At 51.1% G+C, this 14962-nt stretch overlaps 1 protein-coding gene across 2 annotated transcripts in view; it reads left to right on the forward strand.

The window, feature by feature from the left end:
- The first annotated feature begins 423 nt into the window (after positions 1-423).
- The window catches only part of DRD2 (dopamine receptor D2), a 49223-nt gene continuing 34684 nt past the window's right edge, over positions 424-14962 (forward strand). For both annotated transcript variants that reach the window (XM_077306165.1, XM_077306166.1), the window contains exon 1: positions 424-734. The gene's annotated coding sequence lies outside the window, so the exon portion shown is untranslated. The remainder of the gene's footprint in view (positions 735-14962) is intronic.

Raw genomic sequence — 14962 nt, forward strand, 5'->3', positions numbered from 1 at the left:
CCGGGGCCCGGCCCTGCGCTCGGCCGCTGGAGCCCGAGCGCCTTCCCTTCCCTTCCCTGCCGCCGGCTCCGGGGAGCTGTCCGCCCCGCTGGTGCTGAATGCGCCGCAGCGCCCGTCCGCGGCGGTCGAGAGCAGGCAGTCCGGCTCCGCTCGGGGCACTTGGGCCAAGCCCCTCGCCCGAGACCCCGACCCCCTCCGCCGGCCGCGGGCCTTGCGCGCCCCCTGCGCCCCCACTCCCCCCCCCCCCCCCCGCCATCGGAGTTCCTTCCTCCCGGCCCCTCGGACTACGACAGCCCGGGAAGTCCCGCTTGCGAGACCCCCCCCCCTTTCCGCCGCCCCCTTCCCGAGTCAGATGACGGGAGAAGTTGAAGCGGCCCCACCTCCAGAGGAGGAACCCCAGAAGAGCAGCGCCTGAACTCCGAGCAGGGCAAGGATCGCGCCAAGCAGAAGGCAAAGTCCAGCCCGGAGGGGGAAAGTTCCGCCTGGAAGCCGGCCGCGTCCCTCGGGGGCTGTGCCAAGAGCCTGCCTGCCTTTGCCTTTGCCTTGGGGGGTGGGGGAGGAATAGGATCCCCGCCTCGCCTGCCCTCGGGCCGTTCGGCCGGTGGAAATGGGCGACCGGTAAACCCGCCTGGAAGGGCAGAGGCTCCAGGGACCCTGGAAAGTGGCCGATACACAAGAGGACCTGCCGCCGCCGCCGCCGCCGCCTCTGCTCTGGGCACGCTTATGGCTTGAAGGTAAGAGCGGAAGGGTCCCGGCCGGCCTGGGAAGAAGGGCTCTGGGGAGATGCCCGGGACTAGGCAGGGCAGACAAGCGGCCAGAGACACACATGGGGGGGGGGCACAAGAGAAGGGTGGGCAGATAGCTCTTGCATGAGGCAACCGGCGCCGGTTCAGTAGATGCCTTTGCACCAGAATGGGAAGAGGGCGGGGGGGGGCACCCGGAATGCCTGGTGGTGGGGGAGACATCTCTCGGTGCCTGTTCTGGCTGCCCCCTTTTCTTCCCTTCTCCAGGAAGTCTTTGTGGGTGCTTAGTGGTGATTATCGGTTGTGTGCAATTACACAAATGGCATTTAGAGCTCATCTTTCTCCCTCACGTGGATAAGGCAGCAAAAGTTGTGGGAGGAGGAGAGAAATAGCTCCTGTCTGGACAGTGAAGGCTTCTTTTGATAAATTTGGATTCACAACACAATAATGCAGAGGGGCTAATGAGGAGGAAGAAGAAGGAAACCCGGGGCATTTATACCCCACTTTTCAGTACCTAAAGGAGTCTCAAAGCAGTTTACAGTTGCCAGACACCCTGTGAGGTAGGGGTGGGGGGGTGGGAGAGCTCTGACAGAATTGCTTTGTGAGAACAGGTCTAACAGGACTGTGTCTAGTCCAAGGTCATCCAGCTGGCCGCATGTGGAGTGGGGAATCCAACCCGGATCTCCAGATTAGAGGCTGCTGCTCTCAACCACAACCAGGCTGGCTCTCTTAAGATGAGCTCTGATGTGTGATTTCCAAGCTCTGTCAACTTGCAAATCCACCCCATCATCAGAGCAGATTCCTTCTCATCCATCATTTCACGCAACCTTTGAGAATGCATGAAGCCATTTTTAGCCTTCATCTTGATCGCTCTCACAGCCCCAAGAAGTTGGCTGGTGTCCTCATTCCACAGCTGGGAGACTGAGGCATAAGTGGCCATGCTTCCACCCCACTCAACCCCACCCTCAACAGTCATCACTTTCCCTGGAAATCAGTGGGAATTGTTCCGTGGCCATTTTTAGCCCCTCATCCTGTTCTCTGGACACCACCTGACAGAGAGGCATCTGAACGGTTACGCCAGAACTTGCCTTGCAAATGAACCAGAAAGCTGAATCTCTTTCAGAGGATGAACACCTTTTCTACACAAACTGTCCCAGCTCTCCCAGGGTTCCCATTTGCAAGGATGTTATTATATGTGAACAAGGTCATGGCAGAGTGGGCCACTGAGTCTCAGCCAACTGCGGTCAACAGCGTAGGGTTTGCAAGGCAAGTGTTGTACATCGGTAGTTGGCCATTGCCTGCCTCTTTGTGGCAAACCCGAGCTTCCTTTGGTGATCTCCCACCCAAGTTCTAGTCTGGGCTGATAACTGCTTAATTCCAAAGGCTAGCCTCTCAGGGCCATCCTGGTCGGGGCTACCACAAGCAGACCTGACAGTAGGTCCCAAGATGCAGAGGCTGCATAGAAGAGCCCCTCCCCAGTCCCGCCCTGATTGTGAGGAGTTGCTGGCATCTGCCCCCGTGTCCACTCCATTTTGATACGGCATGAACCACACCCAAGGGTGTCTTTAGAGGTGCATGGCACCCTTTGTGTATAGCTTGGAGGGGCCTGGTGGGAACTTGTCTTGCGTGAATTGTCCCTTTGCTAGCCTGCTATGGAACCACAGGTAACATTACAGGCATAGAGCGCTGTGGTCAAAACCTGTTCTCCTTGTTCAGGGGTAGTCAAACTGCGGCCCTCCAGATGTCCATGGACTACAATTCCCATGAGCCCCTGCCAGCGAATGCTGGCAGGGGCTCATGGGAATTGTAGTCCATGGACATCTGGAGGGCCACAGTTTGACTACCCCTGTACTTGTTGATCGGTTTTGATCCTACTGAGGAAGAACAAGAAAAGTTGTCGATAAAAAGTGGCTGAACCGCCCAACTGCCCTGCGCAACAGACTTGTGCTTCGCCCTCTGGCCCGACTGGGATGTGCTTTCACTGCTTTGCTCGTTTTTTGCATGTAAATATGATTAATCGCTTCAAAGTCCTTGACAATGTGTAGTCCCCTGTTTATGTATTTTTACGCCTTTCTCAAACAACTCTCGGTGGGTTGCCACTGGCAACCTAGAAGGATTTGTCAGCCTTTTTTCTTTTTGGCTTTGTCCACAAAAGAAAGAACTGTTCAATACACAGAAAAGTCTGGTTCCTTTATTTCCCTGGAGAAATGCAGGTTTCCTCTGGGCACCATGAGGGAGGGAGAGAAAGAGAGAGAGAGAGATTTGCTTTCCTACATAGGAAACCTCAATTAACATTTAATATTCACACCGCATCAAGGGGATATGTTCGTTTTGCTCCTAGTGCCATTAGCTGCTGTCGGATTTTGGACCATTAAAATCCAAATAAGTTAACATGATCCTGTTTACTGAAGCAGGTGAACTGGTGCGCTCTTCAAGTCAGGTCCATAAATTCGTTATGTGGTTTGGGAAATGTGTGTGTTCTTTTTTCCTTAACAGTAGAAAACAAACAAATAAATAAAAAGGAGCAATGCTTAAAGAGAGACAATGCTGATTATACTGCAAACTGTGCTGGCAGAGAAAGTCCCTGCAATGATTTAGGGTTTTATCTACCTCCAGTTTGGACTGTTCAAAAGTTGTCTCTGTGATAATCAAGAGAACTTCCTTTCTGCAGGATATCTAGAGTCCCTAGCATATTAAACTCTGCTGGGATGACCGAAATGGCCCACACTTCCACTGCACTAGTGGGCACATCAGAAATCCTTCCTTCTTTATGCAGGAAAGTAGAGACAGAGCAGTTTAGTTTGGGAAAGGAAAACTGCGTGGCTCCGGGGGACTGTGGGAGAACACTGCGACTGCCTGTGAGGTGACACGGGACTCCTTCTTGTGCTGGAAAGGAAAAAACCAATGGCACCAAAACTTGGATGCAGTGATGATATAAATTAATAATTTGCTGGCCGAAGCCCAAGCAAAAGAAAAGTTCTAGTCGGCCCGTAGGAATGGCCATACGTTCAGGATGTGCCACTGCCTTTGGACCTTTTGGGGAGCTTCTGGCCAGACAAAGAGGGAAGTCTCAGGGAACTGTGACTAGCCCAAGGTCATCCACCTGGGTGCCTGTGGAGGAGTAGGGAACCTGTTTCTCCAGATCAGAGGCTGCCACACTTTAACCACTATGCTGAGCAGGCTGTCAGGAAGGAGAGCTGGGTTTTTATATCCCCTTTGTCACTACCTGAAGAAGCCCCAAAGCTGCTTACAATTGCCTTCCCTTCCTCTCCTTACTGTGAGGTAAGTGGGCAGAGAGAGCTCTGAGAGAACTGTCTGGCCCACTGATACCCAGCTGGCTGCATGAGGAGGAGGAGTGGGGAATCAAACCCAGTTCTCCAGATTAGAGGCCACTGCTCTTAACCACGACACCAAGCCAGGCTCAAGATCCAATCAAGCCTGAACTCTTCCTACAAGCTAAAATGACTCATTTGAGGCTATCATCCTCAGGCAAACTCATACCCAGCTCCCAAGATTAGAAGCCTCCACTTTGAACCACTTTTAACCAAGCTGGTTTCTCATACAAATGGTTTTCCCGCTGCTTTCCCACACTAAAGAGCCAGTTTGGTGTAGTGGTTAGGAGTGCGGACTTCTAATCTGGCAAGCCGGGTTCGATTCTGTGCTCCCCCACATGCAGCCAGCTGGGTGACCTTGGGCTAGTCACAGCACTGATAAAACTGTCCTGACCGGGCAGTGATATCAGGGCTCTCTCAGCCTCACCCACTTCACAGGGTGTCTGTTGTGGGGAGAGGAAAGGGAAGGCAACTGTAAGCCGCTTTGAGCCTCCTTCGGATAGGGAAAAGCGGCATATAAGAACCAACTCTTCTTCTTCTTCTTCTTCTTCTTCTTCTTCTTCTTCTTCTTCTTCTTCTTCTTCTTCTTCTTCTTCTTCTTCTAAAGCCTGCACAAGCTGTGCTAGATGATACAACATCCCATGCAGACTACCTCAACCTCACGGTCAGGACCAGGAGATATTATGGGGGTGGGGAAGGTCTGAGAAGATTTACTGCACAGTTAACACAGAACAAAAGAACAGAAAGGCATCACACGACAGAGCCAGAGAAACAGCTAAGGGTCGCCTTGCTAAACTGTGCATTGAATGACAAGAACTGCGAACACGAACTTGTGAACAGGATCAGTGCTCGGAGAAGATGAAGACAGGACCCCGCATGGGAGGGATGGACACTCAACACACACACACACACCTCCTGGGCTGTCACAATCTGAGGGGAGAAAGTTGGTGCCTTCTTGCTACGAGAGTAAATTGGTCCCTACCTGAAGCTTTCTGAAGAGGGCTGCTGTTAGATCACAGTTGAAGGAACTATTTTCTCCAAAGAAGAGACAAATTGTTTGAAGACAGCTTCAAGCTGGCTGAGTCCCGATACGGCGGAGGTCACAAAAACTGATTGTCGGAAGGAAGTTTGCCATCGCCTAATGGTTACCCCATCCTTGGCAGAACAGGAAAAGAGCTCAGGGGCAATTTTGGGATGCAGTCCTGAAATTGAAGAGGCCGCTTGGACCCCTTGCTTAATGACATCTTATCCAATTTATTCATTAAGCATATGGCACGTGTGTGATGTAGCCAAGAGGTCCCAGCTTGTCCGGTGGCCTGGAAGGAGACGCTCGGAGGTGGCTTCCTGTTGCCTGCCCCGGCGTCACGACTCACCCTCCCAAGAGCTCACCAGGCCTGACCCTGCTTGGCTTCCGAGATCTAATGGGCTTGCCTGAGCTCTTGGCCGGGCATCTTGTTCAGGGATGAACAGTTTTGGACTCAAATGAGTTGGCTGCACTTATTGAAGCTTCCTATCCTCAAGGCAAGATTTCTGTACTGTGCTTTATGGACAGGGATATTGCTTATTGTATGGCAGGGGTAGTCAAACTGCGGCCCTCCAGATGTCCATGGACTACAATTCCCAGGAGCCCCTGCCAGCGAACGCTGGCAGGGGCTCCTGGGAATTGTAGTCCATGGACATCTGGAGGGCCGCAGTTTGACTACCCATGCTGTATGGTGTTTGTGTGGGGTAGCCCAGGGATCCCACAGTGTGTAGGATTGTCTAGATGCCTGGCAAGAGATGTTCGGGGCCAGCTGGGCTTAGCTTCTGAGAGCTGATGAGATCAGGCATGCCTGGGCCAGCCAGGCCACAACCGTGCCACTAAAAACAATCAGTGCGGAATGTAGTGGCTTGTCTCTTAGTGGAAATCACATCATTTCTGCCTTCCTATGTTTTTTAAAGATCATCTGCCTTGGCTGCTGGTGTTAATTCCCCCAGCTCAATTTAAGATGCAGATCGTCACTTATAAAGGCTTTTGTGGTTTTGTGGCTTGCTCGGTTCTGTCAGTCCTCACAAAAAGCTCTCGACGTCTCTCCCTTCAGCTCCTCTTAAAAGACCCTCCTCCTTTCCCAATTCTTTCTTCCCTATCACAATGACTTCAGCTGGCCCCCACACCTCTATTTTTAGTGTTGTACTGTGTTTTTTAAAAAGCCAGAGATGCAATTGCGTCTGTGCCGTTTCTTTTCTCCTTATCTCCTTCATTATCTCCTCCCTACCCCGATCGGGAGGTATTTATTTCTGGTTTGGGTCCCCGCCTCCTGCAGACCTTTCCATGTGGCTCTGGAGGAGGAAAACATGCAGAAAGCTGGAATTTGTGATTAGCCCATTCAGAAAATGTAAATGCTGTCAAGCCGAGCGGCGGAGGGAGAGGACGACTCCGTTGCGACACCATAACCAAGGGTGGGGGGGCTGCGTTTGGATGCTGCCGCGGTTGGGGATGTTTTGGGGCTCAGCAAAGACGCAGCATTAACATGCTGAAGACGTGTAAAAGTCCTAGATAACCCCTCCTGAACTCACCGTCCAGGGCCCAGGCAATCAGGCAGGACGCCCAGCCAGGTTGTACAGCAAATATTAATTCTGCGGCGTGCTTATCAGCCTGCGAGTGCCTTCATTTATCTCGCGTGCCACACAGGCTGCAGAGAAAATTGGCTTCCTCAGAGGTGTTGGAGGCATCATGGGGCATTTGTGGCTCAGATGGGGAACCGGCTCCTACGTGGAGTCCAGTTTGCTCCAGATATACTTGTGGAAGCCGTGGAAGAACTTTTGAGTGTGGAGATTTTTGAGATGACTGGACAGACTCCTCATAGGTGGAGGACTTCTGTAGAATTGTGTTGCTCACCTGACATACATTCTGCATAAGAGACTGTGACTGATAAGGGATGCCAGCCTCCAGCTGAGAGCTGGGGATCCCTCCGAATTACAGCTCATCTCCAGACTGCAGAGATCTGTTTCCCTAGAGAAAAACAGATGCTTCGGAGTGTGGCTGTATGGCCTTGTTCCCCACTGAGGTGGGCTCCATCCCCAAATCTCCAGGCATTTCCCAGCCTGCACCTGGCCTCCCTTCCATGGCTCCTGCCTTTCCATAAGGGCAGGATTAAGAGGTTATTGGGAGAGATCATGAGAAATTATGCCTTGTATGGAACCATTTTAAGGATGCTTGCAAAATGTTGGCGTGTCTGAGAACTCTTGGTTTTAGGTGGGTGCCCTTGTCGGCCAGCTGCACAGCAACACGTTCTGAGTCCAGGAGCACCTTAAAGACCCGCTGGGTCCCAAGGCAGATGCTTTTGGGAGTCCAAACTCCTGAAGACTGGGAACCTGGGAATCTAGTTGTTCCCCCCCCCCCGCCCCCGGTGCTCCTGGCTTGACTTCATTTGCAAGGCAGTCGACAAAAGGATGTCCAGGAGGCCTTTCATTCCTGGGGAAGCCAGAAGTTGCAAGGGACTTGAGGGGAGATAATGCACATGCACACTCACTAGATGCAATCTTGCCAGAACTCCAGGGAAGCTGAGCGCATAGTGTTCCATGCTGTCCAGTCTCTCTTGCCTGACATGGGGGAGAAGAGTGAGCATAGCTCCACAGTGGCCCATGAGCTGTCAGGAAGCAGGGTCAGTCCCTGCAAGTCCTTAGAAGAGGGGAGTATTCTGCCTGCCTGGATAGACAGGTGTTGGAGTGAAGAAGAAGAGATGTTTTTTTACACCCTGCTTTTCACTACCTGAAAGAGTCCCAACTGGAACTGTCCATAGAGTTTTCATGGCAAAGATACTGGAGTGGTTTGCCATTTCCTTCTCCAGTGGATCACCTTTTGTCAGAGCTCTCAGCTATGACCTGTCCGTCTTGGGTGGCCCTGCACGGCATAGCTCATAGCTTCATTGAACTACGCAAGCCCCCTTGCCACGACAAGGCAGCGATCCTTGAAGGGGGATATTGAAAGAGTCCCAAAGTGACTTACAAATACTTTCCCCCTCCTCTCCCGACAACAGACACTTGTGAGGCAGGTGGGGACGAAAGTTCTCTGCCAGAACTGCTCAATGAGAACAGCTTTATCAAATCAAAGTGACTTATTACTGTCCAAGACCAGCAAACTCTGTAATTTCTGGATTTATTTAATGTGACCTGTTTATATCTATGTTTTTGTTTTTCTTCTGGTTGCATCTGGATGCTTACGGGTCAAATCCCATCACTCTGCTAGAAGTTCCACTCTGTTTAGCCTCACTGTTGACTTAGCAGCCGATTCTGTTCTGTTTGGACCTGAGCACTGCATTGGTGCTTTGAGCACTGCAGGCGGGCCTAAGCAGACTCGAGGGCAGACGCAATATGGTGCCCCTGAGGCATTTCAAGAATATTTATCACCACTTACTCCACGGGTGAACAGCTCGGTATGAGTAAGGTCCAATCTATGTATCATGAGTTTTATGTCTATTTCTGTTAAATTAATGGAGTGCTAAGTTTGAATTTTACCCCTGAGGAAGGCTTGAAGCCAGAATGTGGACGGTATTGGTTCTTGTGCATAAATACATGTGTACCTTTTAACCTGTATTTATATGATTAGATATTTGTCTTTATATTAGGGTTAGGTACTTATATTCAAAGTCATTGGACTGTGGTTTCTCAATGCTATTTTAGTACTTTTGTATATATAATTAAGTACATGAGTCTCCTAAGATACAGCAGGAAACAAATGTAATTATAAATACATAAATATAAGCTATTTTGTACATTAGCACTAGGTGTGGAGCTATATTTTAATTTCTTTTTTTTGTCTCAAACATTTTGGTTACCATCTGCCTTGATTGAGTCCCAGTGAGAAAAGCTGATTGCAAGGAACATAAACAAACAAATGCATAAATCCTTGATCCGTTGCACGGGAATATCCAGGGAATTTGAACCCGGGAATTTCTGCACGCTTTCTGCTCTGCCGCTGGGCCTTAGCCCCACCGGTGCTTCATCTTTTAAAGGGAACCGAACTGAGGTCCTAGCCCTGGAAGACCTTGCCATGTGACAATCCCTAGGGCTGCCAGCCTCCAGGCAGGGCCTGGAGATCTCCTGGCATTGCAACTGATCTCAAGGTGATGACAGGCATCATATCCCCTGGAGAAAAAGGCTGCTTTGGAAGGGGGACTATTGAATTAGACCTTGCCAAGGTCCTTTCCCTCCCCAAATGCTGCTCTCCCCGAGCTCCACCTTCCCCCCCCCCCCCACATCTCCAGATATGTCCCAACCCAGAGCTGGAACTCTAAATATCACACACTATGCAGGACACTCACACCCCTCTCGCTCATCCACTGTCACCTGCCACCCCTTTGCCTTCACAGAATCAGCCTCTCCGTCAGATGGCTCTCCAGCCTCTGTTTAAAAATCTCCAAAGATGGAAAACCCACCACCTCCCGAGGAGGCCTGTTCCACTGAGAAACTGCTCTGACTGTCAGGAACTTCTTCCAGATGTTTAGATAGAATTTCTTTTGCATTAATTTCATCCCATTCATTCTGGTCTGCCCCTCTGGGGCAAGAGAGAAGAACTCTGCTCCATCCTCCATCTGGCACCCTTTTGTCATGTAAGAAGATCATAGTCTGAGGAAGAGTGCTTGCACTTGAAAGCTCACTCCCTGAATAAATCTTTGTTGGCCTTAAAGGTGCCCCTGCTGAACTCTGATTTTATTGTGCTACTTTAGACCAACACGGCTACCCATTTGAATCTATCACACAAGGGTGAGACCTCTTGACTTCTGCATATTTGGTTATGCTGACCTGTGTCTGGTGCTATGGAACTTCTACCTGAGCTAGTCTTTTTATGAAGCACACTGAAGGGTAGGCTCACGCAATCAAGCAGGAAATTGTTACCTGCACTGGGCCTCTTCTGGCTCAAGGTGGGTGATCACAGAGGCAAAGTAATTGGCCAGTTCAGCTTGCCCTGCTTTGAGCCTGCTGGTCCATCTTTCTGGGTTGCGCACAGCAGAGACAGGGCCTTGATGGTCATGGCCCCTGCCTCTGGAGTTCTCTCCCTCCAGCTCTTCACCTGGATGAAGACTCCCTTTTAGGGTTCACAACCTTCAGGTGGTCTCTGGCAGCCTCCTGGGATGAGGATCAGTTCCCCTTGAGAAGGTGGACTCTATCCTGGCTAGGGTTGGGCGCGAATGGACGCCAAAGCACCCAACCCTAATCCTGCCTTGAAGCCCCTCCCCTACGCAAACCCTGCCGGCATCAGGCTCCACCCCCAAAATCTCCTGCAATTTCTCTCCCTAGAGCTGCCAACCCTTTCCTTTTTCTCGCTCCCTCGGCAGAACTGGGTATGTAGGAATGTCTTGGTGCCGGCTTCTCCACGCGGTGGTTCTAACACAGCGGCTCCAAGAATAAACACTGATGCTTCTTTGTTGCCTTTATTGATTTGGCCGAGGCTGGGTCTTCGTGGGCTGCCACCTCATGATGGCAATTTCAATATTTTTTGTTGCACAATTGTTAGGGGGTTTTATTACTAATCGGAAAAGGGCCTCGGGAGGAGCCTTTCTGCGCAGAGAGATGCCTGCTATCGATTTTTAGAAGGATGACTCTGAGTGATTCCCGAAACACTTAAAAGAAAAACTCCTATGCAGGTGAGCACAGAGCAAATGCTCAGGAGCACCCTTTCCTGTAGCTCCCGCGAGCTATCTATGCAGAAAGGCCGTTTGTCTGGAGATGAGATGCCAGGACCACAGCCGGCAAATCAGCCGCTCTCCCACATTTCATCCCAGAGAAGCTGTTGACCTGGCCTGCCTTAATGGAAAGAAGGACGGGGGAGAGGTGGGTGGGTGGGTGGGTGGGTGGGTTGTATCCATTCACCTGGCAGGCAGAGTGCTGTTCCCTGCATGCCTCGGGGCAAGGAAGCCGCTGATTAACTCCTCCCCCCCCCCCCCCCCCCCGGGCCTGAGGATGGATTCCGAGAGGTCTTTCAGCTGACAATGAAATCAAATTGACTGGCTAAATTTCTCCTTCCCCTTGAATGGTGCAGAGATGGCAAAAGCCATTAAAGCTTTTTCAATTAGCTCAGTTCTCCAGAGGGAAACCTAAAGTCAACAATTCCTTAACTTTCAACTTGGCAGAACACGCCTCTGTCATGCAGCCCGAAAAGTCAGGCCGGCTGACAGTGTTGGGAGGGCTGGTGGGGATTTCTGTCCGTGTTTCGTCTGTCTCTGCACTTGGGAGCACCACTTGGGTGGGCTTTAGGAGCAGACGCCATAAAAGAGGGGGAGACATTTCTAAGTATGGAGGCCGTTCAGAGCCTCCCGGGGCCCGGTGATCTTCCCATGATCAAGAAACTTAAAAGCGTTCTTCTGAATTCCAGAGCAATGAGGCAATACCAGGGGAGGGCTTCCAGAAGCTCTTCCCCCTCCAGAGGAACTGGTTGGCCACTGTGTGGGGAAAGAGGCTGGACTAGGTGGATCACTGGTCTGATCCAGCAGGGCTCTTCTTGTATTTTGACCAGGGGAAGGCCTCGGCCTCTCTGCCCTGTTGTTGACCCTCCCGTGGCACTGGCTGGCTGCTTTGTGAGACTAAACGGACCAAAGTCTGATCCAGCAGACTTCATCTTGCATTCTTAATGTTCTGGTTCAGGATACGGCCGCTTCATATATTCATGTAATATGATGAGTGGCTACAAAGGAAAGATGTGAACCGTACTTGAAGCAAAGTAGATTATTGATCCAGAAGACTTCGTTGTCAATCTCTGTAGACCAGGGACAAAAAGGCCCTTTCCATATCTGCAATCTGGGATCCCTTTTAGAGGAGATGCCCCTGACTGAACCTAGGTCTTTGTAAGCACAAATCAGACGCTTAATTACTGAAACACAGAGACTCCTGCCTCTTCCCTTGGTCCTTTCAGCTTGGAATTGTCTTCTCCGACTAGCAGACGGTCTCCAGGTTCTTGATCAAGGGAAGATCACCTGCCCCCTTCTTCCCTGGGGAGGGACTGTGGCTCAATGGAAGGGCCTCACTTTGACATGAAGGAGGTCCCAGGTTCAATCCCCATTATCTCCAGTGAAAGGATGGGGCTGCTGGTGATGGGAAAGACGCTTTCTGCCTGAGACCCTGGAGAACCACTGCCAGTCTGCGCAGACAAGACCGGCCTTGGTAGACCATTGCTGATGGACTCAGGATGGGCAGAAGGAAACACTGCTTTATGCAGAGAGCGATGAAACTGTGGAGGGGGAAATATCTATGGGTGCTGGCTCCTAGCCATGGTGACGGAGGGGAGCTAGGAGCCGGGCCCCTTCTTTGCAATTCACTTTGTGCCTCCCTTAGTTGGAGACGCCACATGCATTACGGTTATTGCTTGTGCCTAAAACCGGGATTATGAGGCTCTCCCACGGAGGCAAAGCCCTGACAATTCTGTGCGTGGCCATCCCAATCCATTTCTCGGATTCCATCTCGGGTCTCAGGTTTTAGGTTAAGCAGAGGAGTGATAAGATGGATCAAAGGGGCCATTACATTAGCAAAGCAAACTCCCGAACAAGTCAGCTCAGGACAACGCAGGGGCCAGGCCAAGCACGGCGGGAGCATTCGCCGCAAGGGGCGATGCCTCCTTTCCCATTGGACGTGACGTGCAGACCGGGCTGTGCAGACAGAGCTCCGCTCGTGATGTATGTGGCAATTTGGGGTGCGCCATTCCAATTAGGCCCCCGAAAGCTTCCTTTTCATCTTCCTAGGACTCCACCGTAGGGATTCCAGTATACTAAAGCAGGGGTAGTCACCCTGTGGTCCTCCAGATGTTAATGAACCACAATTCCCATGAGCCCCTGCCAGCAAATGCTAGCAGGGGCTCATGGGAATTGTAGTTCATTAACATCTGGAGGACCACAGGGTGACTACCCCTGTACTAAAGCACTCTGCAGTGGAGGGACGGGTTTCTTTTAGTGCTTGTGGGTTGTTCTGCCGATTGCATGAAGCTGCCCACAACTGAGTCCGACCTCTGGCCCCTCAAGGTCAGTGCTGGCTTGGCTGCCGATGCTGGCAGCAGCTCTCCCAGGCTCCCGCAAAGGTCCTGCACATCACTTGCCGGCTGGTCCTTTTAACTAGAACTAGTTGGCTGATATAGCAGAGCTTGCCCAGTCGCAGAAGCATCGTACTGAGTGCAGTGAATAAATCTCCCAAGAAGTATATTGCAAAAACAAAAATACAAACAAGCAAAAAACCCCTTATGCTTATTCAAGTCGACCCAGTTTACATTCAGGCTGCCGTCGCAAAGGAGAGGGAGAAAAGCCTAATCTAAAGCATACTTTCAGTTTCCCAAATGGCCAACCTGTCTAGCAGCGTGTGCGTGGGAGCAGGAGGGCAGAGATGCATGTCTCCATGGAAGGCCATGTGCAAAGCGTGAGAGGTCAAAGGTAGGGAGGAGAGGGGCAGAAGGCTTCCAGATTTAGACAGAGGGAGACATCCCAGTCAAGAAGATGACACCCGTCCATGCTTGGAGTGATGCAGCTGGCCTCAGACACCAGACATAGAATCATAGAATCATAAAGTTGGAAGGGACCTCCTGAGTCATTTAGTCCACCCCCTGCAATAGTGTGAATTCTCCAGGTCTGAGTTGGCAACCCTCGTTGACATGAACAGGACTGTTTGGGGCTCTACTCTTAGACTGACCCACTCGAAAAGCAAACTTTATGTAAGGGGGAAATCTGCTCTCCATGTTTGTCAGAATGCAGAGTGTCTTGGGTCTCGGAAACTGGGAGGCAACTGTGGCATCCCAATTTGCTCTGGGACACGCTCGGCAGATTCTGGGAGGCTTCCTTTGTACACAAACAGTGCTGCTCCTTTCCCAGTGAGCCTGCCTCCCTGTTTGCCTTTTCTCAGCATGGCGTTCTTGGTCCAATTTGTTGGGTTCATGACAGTGGCCACTGCCCCCCCCCCCGGCCTTTGTCTCTGCAGTTACCCCCCACCAGGCCCTTCGGTAATTAAAAACATTAATGTGCCCTCTGACGTCTGTCTCTGAAAGAGTAGACACTCGCAAAACAATGGGATGGAAACTTTTAATGAATACATGGAACACCATTAATGACTTTCCAGAAGGAACCAGAGATGAGGGCAGGGCATATTTTAGGAGAGGGGGGGAGGGCAGTAAAGTGCCAGAGTTTTGATGCTCCTGAAATGGCCATTTAAAGCTCCGCAGGCAAACACACACCAGTGATTTGGAATGAGGTGGTAACAGCCCAATTTTTTCTCTCCCGCTCCAAGGAACGTAGACAGTTGGCTGGATGCACACCATAAAGAGCTTCATAAATGAAAGAGAGTATTTATTTGGAATTGTGAAGAAATTCATGTTGGCTTTGGAGGATTGAATTGAACAAAACCTTTAAAAGCTCCCCCCCCCCACCGCTCTCTGGGCAAAGAACAGGCTGGGGGAGGGAAGACAGTTCAATGACTTGCAAGACTTGGCCCACCATCATGCAATTGCTAACAGGTCTACTCTAGACAATGGGATGGTCAGATTTCGCTCTCCTCCCCCTTCTCCCAGCAGAGAACAGACTAGACCCACATCTCCCCCTTCTTCTTTTGCCCTCAATCACTCCCAGCATTAGGCTCTTCTCCAGGGAGTCCTTCCTTCTCATGAGGTGGCCAAAGTATTTGAGTTTCATCTTCAGGATGTGGCCTTCTAAGGAGCAGTCAGGGCTGATCTCCTCCAGGACTGACCGGTTTGTTCGCCTTGCAGTCCAAGGGACTCACAAGAGTCTTCTCCAGCACCAGAGTTTAAAAGCCTCAATTCTGTGACGTTCGGCCTTCCTTATGGTCCAACTTTCACAGCCATACATTGCAACTGGGAAGACCATAACCTTCACTAGACGCACTTTTGTTGGCAGGGTGATGTCTGCTTTTTAGGATGCT

Source organism: Paroedura picta, chromosome 12 (genome assembly GCF_049243985.1).
Source record: "Paroedura picta isolate Pp20150507F chromosome 12, Ppicta_v3.0, whole genome shotgun sequence".
Lineage (NCBI taxonomy): Eukaryota > Metazoa > Chordata > Lepidosauria > Squamata > Gekkonidae > Paroedura > Paroedura picta.